The sequence below is a fragment of the Cupressus sempervirens genome, chromosome 6 (genome assembly GCF_028749045.1).
Source record: "Cupressus sempervirens isolate cs-2001-9-10 chromosome 6, ASM2874904v1, whole genome shotgun sequence".
Classification (NCBI taxonomy): Eukaryota; Viridiplantae; Streptophyta; class Pinopsida; order Cupressales; family Cupressaceae; genus Cupressus; species Cupressus sempervirens.
This window is the reverse complement of record NC_143123.1, coordinates 154,128,416-154,135,736: the sequence shown is the minus strand read 5'-3', so window position 1 is coordinate 154,135,736 and position 7,321 is coordinate 154,128,416.

Genomic DNA, 7,321 nt, shown 5'->3' with positions numbered 1-7,321 from the left:
ATGACAGCCCCACTCAAGCAAGACCACCATTTAATGAAGCTTTGAAATGATGCGCCTATCTATGGGAAAAGAGGATTAGGTAAGGAGTTATAGAATAAAGAAAAGTAGATAGGATATTTCCTTAATTTATATGTCCATTTTTGAATTTATTTTATTTTTACTTTATTTTATTTAAAAATTTAATATTAATAAGTTCAAAGGGAATATTAATAGAATCCTTTTGATGCTCTGTGGCAATAAGACAATAAATCTTGCTCCTCATACAAAAGGCAGTGAGCATTTTTGCTCTAAGAATAAATTTTCTGAAGTATAATTTTTTTTTAATGCAAACTATTTTGTAACAAGGAGATACATTTTTTTTTAATCCTAAAACATATAATTTAATGGCTTGCTATCATAATCATGCAAGAGTAATTTTATCTCCTATTAAGCACAATGACAATCAAGTTTCCAACATATCATAATTTTATTTTATTTTGCCTTATCCTATTTAAAAATTGAATTTTAGGTATAATTAACATCATCCTTTCATCTTTTTTTTTTGATATGCATTCATCTAAATTAAATCTAAGATTAAATCACATGATAACCAATTATACTCAACACCAATTTTATTGGCAAACCTAATTCAAAGGCTCAGCTGGGAAAGAACCAGGAAGAAAACCCGATGTCATTGCCATTATAACAAAGTTTTGAGATACAAATTACATAGGATTTCAATCCTGAATTACAACACTTAAATTAAATTTCCTTCATGACCCTCATCAAGGGTTCCATATCAATTTCTACAACACATTTCTAAGAACCGTGGAGGGAACAAAATCTAATCAGGTGACCACAAGCATGACCAAGAACAATTCAACCATGCATATTCACACAAGGTTATCACTATATGATTCACAATGAATCAACACTAGGGAAAGGTGGATTCTTCCAACCAAGAGAAGTCAAGCACAACACCAAACAGATGCCCAATCGGGGCTATAAACCAAGAACTTCCATTCTTCCATTTCAACATACCATAATAATACAAGGTTTGTGCTGACAGGTAGGGGCCCATAACACCCTACCCTTTGTCCCTCTTCTCATCCTGAGAAGAGACTCTACACTGGTTGGAGTCCAACTAAACAGACCTTTCCCAAAATTGGTCACTTCTTCCCTATCCAAGGGTGAGTAATACCAAAACACCCATGCAAGAAAATTTCAAAATTTCAAACATAAACATGAAAAGAAATCATCCAAAATAACATGGTTTTCAAGCATCCCAAAATACCCACAACCATACAATAATTCAAACAACAACAAGGTAGCATAAGCATAAAACAAACATAAAATCTGAACAACAGAGATGAGAATTCCTACCTGCACAAAGAGGTAATGGAAAATGAACAAGTTTGAGTAGAGTTTCCCCTTCTTTGCAATCTTCAAGAACTCTTCTCTAAATGTAGAGATTGGGTAACAGCCCCCACTAGACCAAGAAGGGCCTCTAAATAAGCCTCAAACTCAACCACCAAAAGGATCAATAACTACTCTCACCCACTTACAATTCTAGAAAATCCTAACTCAACCCACACCATGGTTAAACACTAAATGGAGATGGGGTGATGAAACTCATGGTAGCCATAGTCAATTTTCGCACAAAAGCAAAAAGAGACTTTTTGATTGGCCTCAAAAGTCAATAAAAGGGGCTTAGGGGTTGGAAAATACTCCCAACCCATACCCATACCCTTTGGATATAATTATTTCATGTTTTGAAGCCTTAGGAAAAGGTTTAGAGCCAACCAAAAGCTAGGAATAAAATAGGACCATGTAACAACTCTAACAAAGAAAATAAAGCACTCATTTGGATTAGGGATGACTAACCTCGAGTAAGAACCAAATTAGCAAATTGACACTAGCTTAAACCAACTTAGGTCCAAAAGGTACACAACTAACCCTAATCAACACACTGAAGGGCATACACAAATCACGAGTGTCAAGTGACACTAAAAGAACATAGTTTACGAACATTAACATTTACTGATCACATAAGGATACATACATACATCTCAATTTAATTACGAACAACAAGGTTTCTCAAAATTAGCACATAGAGATAAGTTTTGTTCCTCCATCAGTTTTCTCGGCTAAAATATCTCCACACTCATTGCACACATTAGTAGTCCCAAAGATTACATGTACATATGTATGTATATGTATCATAAATTCACATAAATTGAAACATACATCAATCAGGGTTTCTTCATCCTACTTAATTCTTAATCATAAAGATTCCAAAAATCAATGTATTAATCCTACATTTTACTTAATTCATCAACATACATATAACTAAAACCTTAAATGACGAACATTGAATATCTGAAAATAACATCACACAACATGAAATAATATGATATGTTCAAGTTTCTGATAATGTTTCGACATCTCGATTCGTGAGTATCAAAATGATAAAGTAATAACTAAGGCTACGAAGGGTCAAGGTGAGGCCTCACACACACATAAAAGGAACTAGTTGTATTGATAGTAGAACAGGCTAATACAAGAGTCAAGTTAGTTAAATGTCAAGCCTCCTTGACCCCACACATGGAAATCCTACAAAAAGAAGTAGCCTATGCTGAAGTAGTATCAAGAAAGATCCTAATCTTTCAACATTAGATGGCTTAGTTCACCTTGTAGCAGAGACAACCATCCAAATCAAATCACAAGATGTTACAATAAACAACTATGATGCTACTCTCAAAATTGTAATGGAAATAAATAAGAACTTCCTGGATAGAAATGCACTTAATGCATAAACCCTTTGACATCAGTTTCAAAAAAGGGGGAGAAATATTAAAGGAGAAATATCTATGCAAGGGGGAGACATGTGAAAGGGGGAGTTACAAAATAAATAGAGAATAGAAAGGGGGAGTAAACAGTAGTGAACAATAGGGAACACATTAGATAAAGAGTATCAGAATGATGGAAGTCAAAGAGTTACAATAGAGGAAAATCTACTTAGAGATATTTTGGATATAGAAAAGTCACATAAACATAGAGAGAGTCACAAAATTTTGAGGTATATAGTTTTTAACAATTATTTGAACACATTTTTGAAGTTTTGTATATATGATAAATTGGATGTATATTATACTCGAGAAGATTAGATTCATCATGTATAGTTAAGTGTTTTTTCCACTCATGTCAAAGGGGGAGATTGTTGGTCTCACAATTGGTTTTGACAATTGAGTGTCAACACACTTAAGAAATTTACTAAGTTCATGCCAAGCTAGTAACATATGCTGAGTATATTATGTATAGATGTCAAGTTGCAATGGGTGTTGAGTCACTCATGTGCCAAGTGAATAGATGATGCCAAGCAAGTTTCAAGGGTTGAGTGAATAGATTATGCCAAACAAGTTTCAAGTGTCAAGTGAATAGATGATGCCAAGAAAGTTCAAGTGTCAAGCTAGATAGAATTATAGTATGTGTCAAGAATTAGTATCAACAAGTGTCAAGAAGCATATAATTGATCTAGTTGTTTGTAATGGCACAAACAACTATGTAAACCATTTTTGAGCCGACATATGGATAGATCTCGAAGCTTTGAAGATAAGATCAAATCTATTTGGATTCCCTATGTGACCAACATGCAACCAATTAGAAAAATGGAAGGAATTGAGCAAGAAAATTGGATGAATCTCAATAATAGATTCATACCTAACCCTAAGCCACCAAAGTCTTTTTAAAGAGAGACAAAGCTCCATAATATAGAGAGAATAAGAGTGAGCATTAGAGAATGCATGCGAGAAGGTGATGATAGTAGTAAAAGGGGTGAATTGATCAGCATACATTCAAGGTGACTTAAAAGATGGATAAAATAGTAGAATTAGTTATCAGAATAGAGGATCGAGGATATAGCAATTCCATATCAGATAAAAAAGGATTAAGAAAGGACTAAATTGAGATCTAAAATCAACAATACCAGATTGTAAGTGTATCAGAGCAAACATTCTACTATACTTTCTAACAACTGTATTATCAGGATGAAATCCTTTGTATTAAGGTTGACTTAACAGTCATTGAGAAATCCTTTAACAGGGTGACATTCCAAGTGAGTGTTCTAAAGTCCTTTAGCCAAGCACACTTCTAACAGGGTGTTAAAATCCTTTAAAAGGGTAGGATCTAACAATTCTTTGTAATCCTTTAATAAGGCAAGCCTTTCACAAGGCAGATCATGAGAATGGTCAAAATATGTAACCTTAGCAGGTAAACTTTATTGCTATAGTAGTGAAAAATTATGGGTGTCATCCCCACCCCAATTTTACCTTCTCATTGGAGAGTTTATGGGTAATCATATCTGGTGTTAAGTTTTTATGTGAATGCATTTACTTTACATGTTATTTGAATAAGTTTATGCATGCATTATTTTGAAGTTAAAAGTGATGGAAGGAGGATGATATCCATAAAATGCCAAAAATGGAGATATTTTTTATGAGCTATGAAAATAAGTATTGTACCACCATTCTACAAGAGGTAGCCACTCTACCCATTGAGATTTTTTTTTGAAGTGAAACATAGATATCCTTCCAAATATTTATTAACAATCTATCTTTGCCCATTTGATTGAGGATGATATGAAGAACTATGAGCTAATTGAGTACCCAAACATGAGAATAAATATTTTCAAAAGTGACTAGTAAAGATAGGATCATGATCGCTAATAATAACCTTAGGTGTACCATGTAGCTTTTGGATATTCTCCAAGAAAACTTTTGCCACTATACTTGTTGTAAAAGGATGTGATAATGCAATTAAATATGTATATTTAGTGAGGTGATCAACTACTACCATAATGACATTATGACCTTTAGATTTGGGAAGCCTTGTGATGAAGTCCATGGATACCTCTTCCCAAAATTGGCTAGGAATAGATAAAGGTTGCAAGAGACCTAGTGTTTTAACTATTTCCCCTTTATTTCTTTGACAGACGAAACATTCAGCCACAAATTTTTGAGCATCACCTTTTAGCCCTTCCCAAAAAAAATGTTGCTACACTAATACATTTGGTACCAAATTGCAATGGTAGTGCCATTGCAATTTTTTTGTCACAACCTTGTCGTCATCGCAATTACAATGGTCTATCGTCGCAATTGTGACAACAACAAGGTTGTGACAAAAAAATTGCAACGGCACTACTGTTGCAATTTGGTACCAAATGTATTAGTGCTAGACCCTATGATATGTCTTCAAAAATCCTAAATGACCACCAATTGGAGAATCATGTACTTCTTTGAGAATCTTGTGTTTAAGAGTAGAATTCTTATAGAGACACAAGTGTTCTTTATACTAAAGAATATTCCCCTTTAAACATAACTTATCTGAACTACTAGGGTCATTTTTTATTTTCTTGATGAGATTGCCTATTCTAATATCATTTTTCTACTCTTCTTTGGCTTCTACCGACCTATTTTATTGTAATATTGAAAGGGAACACAATAAGGCTTCATCTTTTTCATCCTTCGTGGAAAGTGCATCAGCCACAATATTTTCCTTCCCTTTCTTGTATACAATTTCAAAGTCATATCCCAACATCTTAGTGACCCATTTTTGTTGCTCTTCTAAAGATAGTCTTTATTCCAATAAATATTTTAGGCTCTCATGATCTGTCTTAACCCTGAAGTGTCGATCCATTAAATAAAGCCTCCATTTTTTAACTACATGAAGGATTGCTAGAATTTCCTTCTCATAAATAGGTTTGAGTTGGTTTTTACCTTTTAATTGATGACTCTCAAAAGCAATTTGTTGACCTTCTTATACGATAACTAATCCTCTTCCATTTTTAGAAGCATCACATTCCACAGTGAATTCCCTTGTGAAGTCTAGAGTGGAAAGCACTAGAGTTGTACACAAAGCCTTCTTCAATTTCTCAAATGCTACATTAGCATATTCATTCCAATGAAAAGAATTTTTCTTAGAGTGGTAAGGGGTGCTTCTATATGACAATAATTCTTCACAAATCTTCTATAGTACCCTATCATTCCCAAGAAACCCCTTAGCTTCTTAATGGTTTTTGGAATTGGCCATTCTATGATAGCCTTAATTTTGTTAGGGTCCACCTCTACTCCTTCATGTGAAACTATGTGTCCCAAATACGCCACCTCCTTAAGACCAAAAGCACACATAGATCATTTATCATAGATTTAATGATCTTCGAGTAATTTTAATTCTTGATCTACATGCTGCTAATTTTCTTTCCAAGTCTTGCTATAAATTAATATATCATCAAAAAAAATAACACAAACTTTCTCAAGAACTTAAAAATGGAATTCATCAAACTTTGGAATGTAGATGGTGCATTGGTAAGACCAAATGGAATCACCAAAAATTCATAATGACCTTCATGAGTTTGAAATTTTTTCTTTATATCTTCCTCCTTAATCTGAATTTGTTGATAACCCAGTCTAAGATCTAACTTGGGAAAATACATAGCTCCATTTAATTCATCTAGAAGATCATCGATGACTAGAGTAGGAAACTTATCTTTAATGGTGTACTTGTTGATTAATCTATAATTTGGACACATGCACCAAGTTTCATCCTTCTTACACACCATCACAATAGGTGAGGAGTAAGCACTTTGGCTATGCCTAATAATTCATGCCTCTAGCATTTCTTCAACAATTTTTTCTATCTCACTTTTTTGTATGTGTGGGTACCTATAAGGCTTGATGTTTGGTGGTTGGCTCCCTGGAACTAGTTGTATGACATGGTCATGATCCCTCTTAGGAGGAAGTACTTTAGGTATATCTGCAAGAATCATTGAGTGATGATCAAATATTGCTTGTAAATCAGGATGACTAAGAGCAATAGATTGAGAGAATTCTAATGAACATAGCTAGGGCACAAATCCATCCACTATATTCTTAAGAAATTTTTGCATTTGATGAGAGCTTACCATCTATGGGTATTTTGCCTTCAATCCCCTTAGCTCCACTAACTTTTCTTTTGATTGAAATTACATGAATAGTTCTTGGAAGTTCATCTTAATTGTTCCCAATGTAGTAAGCCATTGTACTCCCAAAAACAATATCTTTCTCACCCATGGATATCCCATACATTGGGGTATCATGTTGATAATCTCCAATAGATAATTTGATGCTATGACACTTCCCTGAACAACTAACTATGTCCCCATCTACAATCAAAACCTAAAATTCTAGAGCTAGATATATAAAATAATTTAGAAGAGTTGCCAACTTTTTGTTGATGAAATTAGGAGTACTACCTAAGTCAATCAACAATGTTACTTTCTACTTCTTTAAGAAACCCACTACCTTGA